Source organism: Lactuca virosa, chromosome 4 (genome assembly GCF_052849685.1).
Source record: "Lactuca virosa cultivar CGN04683 chromosome 4, Lactuca_virosa_CGN04683_v6, whole genome shotgun sequence".
NCBI lineage: Eukaryota > Viridiplantae > Streptophyta > Magnoliopsida > Asterales > Asteraceae > Lactuca > Lactuca virosa.
This window is the reverse complement of record NC_136429.1, coordinates 308,946,001-308,955,920: the sequence shown is the minus strand read 5'-3', so window position 1 is coordinate 308,955,920 and position 9,920 is coordinate 308,946,001.

Genomic DNA, 9,920 nt, shown 5'->3' with positions numbered 1-9,920 from the left:
CTGTCCATAAAGTTTTTGGGAAGTTGATCTTCTAATCAAATTTGCTTCACTATCGTTCCAAATCATTGCTGATTCAGCAGCACCAAGCAAATAGATATGATCATTAAGTTCATGTCATATTTTGTATCATAGTAGTCCCAAAGGAACTCACTATGTGACTTAGAAAGTGATTGAACATCCAACTTTCTCAAGATTTTGAAACCCAACTCTCCCGGCTTGTCAATATGTGACTTCATCTCTAACATGTGATCACACATAGACCTTGCTTGCCATTAGGGCTTGAGTGACCTTGAACTTGTGGGTTAGGGAGAATAATTGGAGGAGGTGGAGGAAGAGAAGTACGACTTCCATGAGCCAAACTCGGGAAGTCATATTCATTAGGAAAGCTTGGTTTGGGAAGATCATTGTTGTCTAAACCAGACATCAACAATGGGAGAAATTCACGTAAGGTTGATTTAAGTCCTTAATATAACACCCAATATGATATATTAAGGCTAGGACCCAACAAACTATTTTATAACTTGGAAGAGGGATGCCGTAATCCAAGCTATAAAATATTTGAAGGTAGGTGAATGACGATTCACCAATTTCCACCAAGATAAACGAAATGTATTATTAGGTTTTAATTGGTTTTGAAACTCCTAGATTCTTTTGAGATTCATTGAACTTTTCAATGGCATGTTTCAATCTCGAGTGTGCCCTTCAGGTTTTGTGATAGGGATGCCGAGGATCACAAAACAAGGTGTGAAGTAACCATGCAAATATACTTGGTACCCTTAATATTTACCCCTCAATCGATGTGCCGGTTAACCACACGAGCTCCACCGATACTATGATAAATATTAAGTTACCCTTTGCCTACTTTGTTAAATCCAGGTTAGTGTGCCGGTTAACCACACACGCTCCACTAACGGTTTAAACAAAGTGCAAAGTGTAATTTCATGGATTAGCACCTTATTCACATTTTCCTAAGTAACTAAGATTGGGAATTAATAAAAGGTTTAGTTACTTAGTATTTATCATTAATACTTTTAATGAAGGGAGAATTATAGTCCTTTTCCTACCTGTTCAGCTAACGACCCTCCACCAGTCAAGGAAGCGGTGGGTGAGAGTGGACACCCATTAAGCTGCCATTTTATAGGCAACAACCTTATACCCCCCTTATAGACCGGCTTCGTGAATGAGGCCTACTAATGGTAAGACGACTTGCTCTTATACATATAATATATTAAACTTTTAATATTATAATAGTATAAGGGTGTATTTTAGACATTTAAAATACTTGATGGTTTAATCTATAAATTAAACTAGACTTTTAATTTAATTAAACTCAAACCATATATTTATGGATTTAATAATACTCTTTTAATTAAACGCTTTAATTAACTATTAATAAAGTTCATAAGAGTTAATTTGAACTATTCAACAAAACATCATAATTCCAATTATTAAACTCAAAATTAAAACCATTTAATTAATTGTTTAAGTTATGAACCCCAAGAGTTTTAGAATTCAATTCTTTTTTTTTCATAAAAAACTTTTCTCAAATTCCAAAACTTGAGGGCAAGTTTTGTAATTCTTGAAAACCTTTGGATTCCATAACTTATGGAATTAATGGTGTTTTATGATGAAACTTTCCATGTTCCATAACTTAAGAACAAGTTATGGAATTCTTTAAAACATTAACACCAAATTTTGTAACTCCATAAAAACTTTGAATCAAAATTTTTTTTTTTTTTTAAAAAAAAACTTTCATATCCATAACTTATGGAAGTTTCAAAAACCCTTAAGATCACAACTTTAAAAAAACTTTTCAGCTCCAAAATTTTATGAAAAAATATGTAACTCCTTAAAACATTTAGATCAAACTTTTAAAACTAATAAAATAATCATATCATTTTATCTTTTACTAAATTTGACCTAATTCAACTCATATAACGAATGATTCAAATTTTACAAATAATTCGTTTTTCACAAAACAAGTAATTATCTTAAAATTTGACAAACGTCATGTTTTTTTTTCCTTTTTTTTTTCAACTTGAAAATAAAACATTTGCATCAATATAACAGAAAACAACCCATGGCTCTGATACCACTGTTGGGTTTTGAGCATTCTAACACTCCTATGGTGTACATGCAACCCTATAAACCTTGGATCTATGTTTTCTCTATTATACATGCAAATATTAACTATTCCAAGGTTTCATCCTAACTAGCATATTATGAAGCACCTATACTACAAAGTTCTAGTTAGATGACATACCTTTTGATGTAGCTTGATGTCTTCAAGCTTTAAGAGCTTAGCCCCAATAGTGTGGAAGCCTCAAGTGGAATCACAAATCACCAAAACACCTTGGAAGAACTTGAGAGAATATGTATGCACACTAAAATCGGCCCACTCTTATTTTCACACACTTGTGTCAATTTTGTGAGCCAAGGACCCCTTTATATATTATGGAGGATTAGGGTTACATCCATGTAAACCCTAATACCCATGAACTTTCATTTACATAGGATCCATGGGTTAAAAGCTCCATGGACCATCAATGAAAGCTTAGCCCAACCTAAATGAACTTTGCCCATTCCATATATATAAGAGTCCATATTTAATTAGTTCTTTTTGATCACTTAATTAATTCTTGATCAATACTAATTAAATAATATGATTCCATATTAATATTTTAGAACTTATAATATATTAATATAAATCATAAATATACTATTCTTAAAAGGCTATCCATATAAATTGTGCCGGTGAAGTGCAACCCAAATGGACCATGCCAGGTCGGGTCAAGTACATACCAAATATAGTTATGGACTTAGACATTAATCCAACAACCCTAACACTAGATAGCCATTCATTTTCGATCGACCTCATGCCGGTCTCAATTAAAAGTTTCGACGTCATTATCGGCATGGATTGGTTGAGTCTTCATCGTGCCGACATCATGTGTTATGAAAAGGCTGTTCGCCTTAATCTGCCGTCTGGCGAAACTCTAGTAGTTTATGGCGACAAACCCGGCACTAACCTTCGTATCATCTCGAGCATTCAAGCTCAGAAATTCTTGCGAAAGGAATGTCGCGCATTTCTTGCTCATGTGGTCGATGTGAGCCAAGAAACGAAAGACATTAAGAACATTCCAGTAGTACGCGACTTTCCCGATATCTTTCCAGAGGAACTCCCAGGATTACCTCCGCAACGTCAAGTCGAGTTCAGAATCGACTTAGTTCCAGGGGCTACCCCCGTAGCCAAATCGCCCTATCGTTTAGCACCTGCAGAGATGCAAGAACTATCTGGTCAACTTAACGAACTGCTCAGCAAGGGCTTTATAAGACCAAGCTTCTCACCCTGGGGAGCTCCAGTCTTGTTCGTCAAGAAGAAAGGCGGATCGTTTCGTATGTGCATCGACTATAGGGAGCTCAACAAGCTGACCATCAAAAATCGTTACCCTCTGCCTCGCATTGATGATTTATTTGATCAACTGTAAGGGGCGAGCTTCTTTTCAAAAATCGATCTAAGATCCGGATATCACCAACTACGAGTGCTAGGGGAGGATGTCCCGAAGACAGCCTTCCGAACTCGTTATGGGCACTACGAATTCGTAGTGATGCCGTTCAGATTAACCAACGCGCCCGCAGTATTCATGGATTTAATGAATAGGGTGTGTCATCCTTACTTGGATTAGTTTGTCCTCGTCTTAATCGATGACATACTTATCTACTCTCGTAGTAAGGAGGAGCATGGTCAACATCTGCGACTAGTCTTAGAAACGCTGCGTTCGGAGAAGCTCTATGTGAAGTTCTCGAAATGCGAATTTTCGATCCGAAGAGTCGAATTCTTAGGGCACGTGGTTAGCAAAGAGGGAATACACGTGGACCCCTCCAAAATCAAAGCCATTGAGAGCTGGTCAGCACCGAAGACGCCTACAGAAATTCGTCAATTTCTAGGCCTCGCTGGCTACTATCGCAGGTTCATTCAGAACTTTTCCCGCATCGCGAAACCTCTTACAACACTGACCCAGAAGGGCGTGGCCTTTGAATGGGAAGAGAAGCAGGAGAGAGCGTTCCAAACGCTTAAGAGAGCCTTGTGCACCGCACCAATACTATCCCTCCCCGAAGGGATAGAAGACTTCGTCGTCTATTGCGATGCGTCAAATCAAGGACTCGGATGTGTTCTGATGCAACGAGGTAAAGTCATCGCCTACGCCTCGAGACAGCTGAAGATACACGAGGTCAACTACACTACTCACGATCTTGAGCTAGGAGCAGTTGTGTTTGCTCTGAAGATCTGGAGACCCTACCTGTATGGAACAAAAAGCACTATCTTTACAGACCACAAAAGCCTACAACACATATTCGACCAGAAGGAGCTCAACATGAGACAACGACGGTGGATCGAGCTACTCAGTGATTACGAATGCGAAATTCGTTATCATCCGGTTAAAGCCAACATAGTAGCGGACGCCCTAAGTCGAAAAGAATATTTTGGTCGTAGCGTCAAATCATTGACTATGACTATCCATTCACAGTTGTCCATACAAATTAAGGAAGCTCAGCTCGACGCATTGAAACCTGAAAATGTGGCGGGTGAATCCCTGAGAGGAATGGATAAGAACTTGGAAGTCAAGGGTGGCTGAGCTTATTATCTCATGGATCGGATTTGGACCCCGAAACGTGGTGGTTTCAGAGACTTGGTCATGAACGAGGCGCACAACACTCGTTATTCCGTCCACCCAGGTTCAGATAAGATGTATCTGGATCTTAAAAAGCTATACTAGTGGCCTAACATGAAAGCAGAGATTGCTACCTTTGTGAGTAAATGCCTTACTTGCGCCAAGGTCAAGGTCGAATACCAGAAGCCGTCAGGATTACTCCAGCAACCGGAGATACCTGAATGGAAGTGGGAGCGGATCACTATGGACTTCATAACCAAGTTGCCCAAGACGACGGGTGGACTTGATACCATATGGGTCATCGTCGACAGATTGACCAAGTCCGCACACTTCCTGCCTATCAAAGAAACAGACAAGATCCCTACCACCTCTCCCTAACTAGCTTGCGAATAGGAGTCCCTACCACCTCTCCCTAACTAGCTTGCGAATACTGTTACATATCCGCTCACTAGTTAGTTAAAGTTTGCCAAAATCCCCTATAGCACAAAGCAAGCATCATTCGTGCATCGAGTAACCACAGCAAGCATAACCTATCAGGATATCCTAACGCTGACTAAACAGTCCTAGCATACAACTCATACAACAGCCATTCAAGGCATCCTTCCTAAATCCTTAGCACTATTCTAGCATGCAGTTCTCAGAATCATACATCAGGCATACAAGGCATTCTCCTAGATCCTTAGCCCTAATGTAGCATGCAGTTCTCAGAATCATAAATCATATAACATAACATAACAAGTATGGGTATCTTCGGGAAAACTTACTTGAGCTCGGCCGGTCGCACGCATCACACACCTTGTTCTTTCACAAAATTGTTTAACTTAAATTTTAGAAAACTGTTTTCTTTGTGAAAAACCTTTTAATCCCTCGGTTTGAGTCCAGACACCGCCGAGGGTGTGTCCGAATCCCTCAAACCAAGGCTCTGATAACAACTTGTAACATCCCAAATTTCGAGGCCAAAAATTTTCATTTTTAATTAAGTAATTCATAAAACAGTTCACCATAACATTGTCAGTATTACATCAACTTATAAAAACCATAATGTCGTGTCCCAAAACCATATCATCAGAAGTAATGAAAATCAGAGTACAATCCCAGAAACTCAATGCGGAAACCATGTGTCTGTGATGCGCTGCTACACCGCAGGCTCCTTTCCCTTAGACGAAGAGGTACCTGAAACCAAAACTAAAACTGTAAGCACGAAGCTTAGTGAGTTCCCCCATCATACTCATACCAAAATAATACATGACCCTCGGTATCTTTCAACTGGTAAATGTCAAGCATAACCGGGAGCTGGACCCCCCCCCCCCCTCGGTATCTTTCAACCGGTAACCGGGAACTACCCTCCCCTTTGGTATCTTTCAACCGGTATCTGGGAACTACCCTCCCCTTCGGTATCTTCAACCGGTAACCAGGGACTATTTCACCCCTCCTACTGCTAGCACATAATAAGCACAATAAGCATAACAATCATAACCGTATCAAGCACAGTAAGCATAACCCATATCAAATCCCAGATAATTATCACAAAGACAATCATCTAACCAGTACTCTTACTTGTGGGTCGGCATTGTGACCGTAGACCCACCCCTACTAGGAGAAGACTCACCTCAAAGTCGTGTAGTGTATGAACTGTCCTCGGCGTGAAAACCGACTCTCCTCGACTCCTCAATCCCTACATGACAACCCCATCCAAGTCATCAACTTGTATTGGCAACCCTAACCAGGGTCAACTCAGGTACAGTCAACTTTGGTCAAAGTCAAAATCCATTTGACTTGACTCGCCGAGTTGGTCTACCAACTCGTCGAGTCCATACTTCTCTAACCCAAACCAATCCCCTTCTCTACTCGTCGAGTCTAGCAAGAACTGGACGGGTTCTTCTTCAATCATACCATCGGGGCCATCTTCATCTGACTCGCCGAGTTCGACCTTGAACTCCTCGAGTTTATCTCCCTCATAAGAATGTGTCCAGTCCATGACTCGCCGAGTTGTATGAACAACTCGTCGAGTTCATCATCAAAGATTGCCTTGTACTCACCGAGTCTGCTCAAACACTCGTCGAGTCCCATGATTCCCAGGTCTATAATCTCTTCCATCTTTGTTGAGTCCTCTAGACTCAACCAGACTCCCAAAACAGCAAGGGTTGGAGAACCACTATCCGACTCGTCGAGTCCCAAGAACAATTGGCCGATTCCACTAAAGTCCATGTCCATAAAATCGATTTCTGTCAAGCTCATCTCATCCAAAGGGTAGATCTGACCTCCTAGGGCCGGTATAGCACGTAAAGCCATAAACTTTACGTCCATGCGTGGGTCTTTTAGCCCTAAAGGACTACAAATGATGTCTAAAAGATGCATGGGGCTCTCATGGCCATAAAGTTGGCACCTTTATGCCATGAGACCCCTCCAGTGACCAAGATCTGAAGTCAATACTCCCTATACACTTCACAACCCGAAAATGGCTTAGAAAGCCCTAAATATGCCCAAAATCCAAGCCCTAAAGATGAATAAACACATGGAAGATCAAGGCAGGAGCTTTTTACCTTAAATGAGCTGCAAATGGAACACAATCTCTGGATCCCCAAGCTCCTTTACCCTTCTCAAGCTTCACAATCCACCAAAATGCACCAAAATGGCCTTAGAATACTCAAACAAGGCTAGGGTTTCGATATGCCGTCTTCTGGGAGTATAAGGGACGATGGAGGCAGAGATAAGTTATTTAAATTGTAACGCCCGTGTTTCTAGGCTAGGCATTAATATTGATGTGATAGTCTAGGTTAACCTTTGTAACTCATTTTGAAGAAATGAAAAGGAATTATGTGAATATTATGTATTTTATGCTTAATTACTAGGATTTAATTAATTAAGAATAAAAATGAGCGTGGAAAATAAATATCAGATAAAGCCGATATCTATTAAGAAAGTTGTAGTGGTCGTGACAAGGATTACAGATATATAAATAATACCGAAATCCGAGTTATAGCGAAGAAGTTATGACCTGTCGAAGTTTCGCGACAAAACCGGCACGGTGCCGAATGACGTAAAAAGTGAGTTTTTGATAAACTACTTTTTAGCCTTAGTGATCTAAACGAAAGTCGTAGTGTTCGTTAAACCGAGAGTATGCATAAAAAGAACGCTCAAATCTGACTTCGTATGAGGAAGTTATGATTTTTCTAAGTTTCAACTTAGTAGTAGACAACTAAAAAACTCGAATTTTAGATCGAGTGATTTTTAGCCGACACAACCTAAACGAGAATCGAAGGTCTCGTCAATAGTAGTACAACGGTAAAAAGACAGACGAAAACGGACGTCGGATGAAGAAGTTATGAATTTTTAACGGATTTCATGTCCCGGTCTGTTAAAAATAATAATATAAAAATTAAATTCAAAATTAGCCGACGAAGTCTAAACGAAAGTTGTAGAGCGTAATTTTATCTATGCGTGCATATAAAGAACATCAAAAACGGAGCCCGTATACGAAACTTATGGATTTTAGAAGTTTTTGCACAAAAATCGAGAAAATTCGCATAGTCATGCTTCGGCCACGTCACCTTCGCTCTATGCACGCCACGTGTCCGAAATTGCTGAGTCATCCGAAGCCGTGGCGAATCCAAGGAGTGACGCATGTGCAGCTTCGTCTGAGCCTCGCTATCCCTGCCGCGTGTCCGACCTTCACACCACCTGTCCCCCTTCCCTCTTGCTTCGGATCCGAACCTCGGACCTAGACCTCAGTCCAATCAGAAGCAGCCACATGGACCCTCGCACGTGCGAGCCATTAGCCTTCCCTTCGGATCTGCTGACACCTAGTCGCTTCTCCGCCGTTGGATCAGAAGCCTCGCCCCTATAAACACAAGGGTGCGAGACCTCCCGGGGATAATTTCCCCCAAAGCCCCGGTATCATACCAAACACCCGAAACACGTCCCGAAGTGCTCGAGAAGCCCGAGAAATTTATCTTTTCGGTTTTGAAGCCCGACCTTCGCAGAGCCCGGTTTCTCAATAAAACTCCCGGTTTTATTAGAAACGATCGTTTTAGGGAAACGAAGTGCTGCCCGATTATCAGTAAATCATGTGAGTGTGTAGTCACTTTCATCTTACACCTAGATATGAAATATTTTCTATAAAATATGTGCTATGTGTAATTATAATAATTGTTTAATTGAGGTGATTGTTGAATAGATGTTTTATACATGTTTTAAACTGTATATGTATTTTATCTACAAATATGTTGGGTAAACATGGGTAGACGAAATATTCGATATGTGTTAAAATGGTGAGAGGCCTCGATGTTGTTGTTGTTGTTGTTGTTGTCATCTATAGGAGTATAGATGACGACCACGGACCTTTCTAGACAGTCCAGTGGAACACTAGCAGGTTCGCAACTTGTAGGTGTTGGTGAACTAAATGTTCATTGGCGTACTCCATCCCCCTCATGGTTGCCTTTAGGACATGTATGGCTGAGGAGTCCCCTTAGCAGTGGTGTCCACTGTGACAACCCAAAATTTCTATTATGTACAACCATTCACTTCAATAGAAGTCAAAACTGTTTCTGCTTACTTTTAAGCTTTTTGGAGTCAGTTTGAGTGTTCTAAAGCCTAGTACTGCAAGAGATAACTGGAGAGAGGATACTTTAGGGTAAAGTGTGCAACATTTAAGTTCCAAAACTCCAAGAGTTTGGAGTTTACGGCCCAAATGGTATTAGGGCCGTAAACCCTAGGGACTATATAAGTGACATTAGTCATTTTTAGCTCTTTTTCACAATTTCAAGTCTAGAACCCTTTCTCTCTCAAGTATGATCCAAAGTTTCTTCAAAATCTTCAAGAAAGTAAGTGTTTTCTTCCTTGATTAGTTGATCTCTACCTTAATCTAGTGATCTTACATGATTTCATCCATGAAATCATTCCATTTGATTAGATCTTCAAGCATTCTTCATTTCACCAAGAACACCAAGAACACACACTAGTGTTCTTGGGCCGTGAACACACTTTCAAGCTCCTTTATTGTAAGTATTCTTACCCTAGTGTGTTATAAGGCTTGTTTCACTTCTTATTCAACTAGAAAACACAAAGAAACATAAGATCAAAGGTGTTTACGGTCAAGACATGTTCTTGAACCGTAAACCCTAATAGATGGGGCAAAGTGAACCCTAGTCCCTTCCTTAGCCTTGGATACTAGTCTAGATCACTTCCTTGAAGTGTTTAGGACCTTAAACATCAAAAAGATCAAGAACACATAGAGTTTACGGCCGT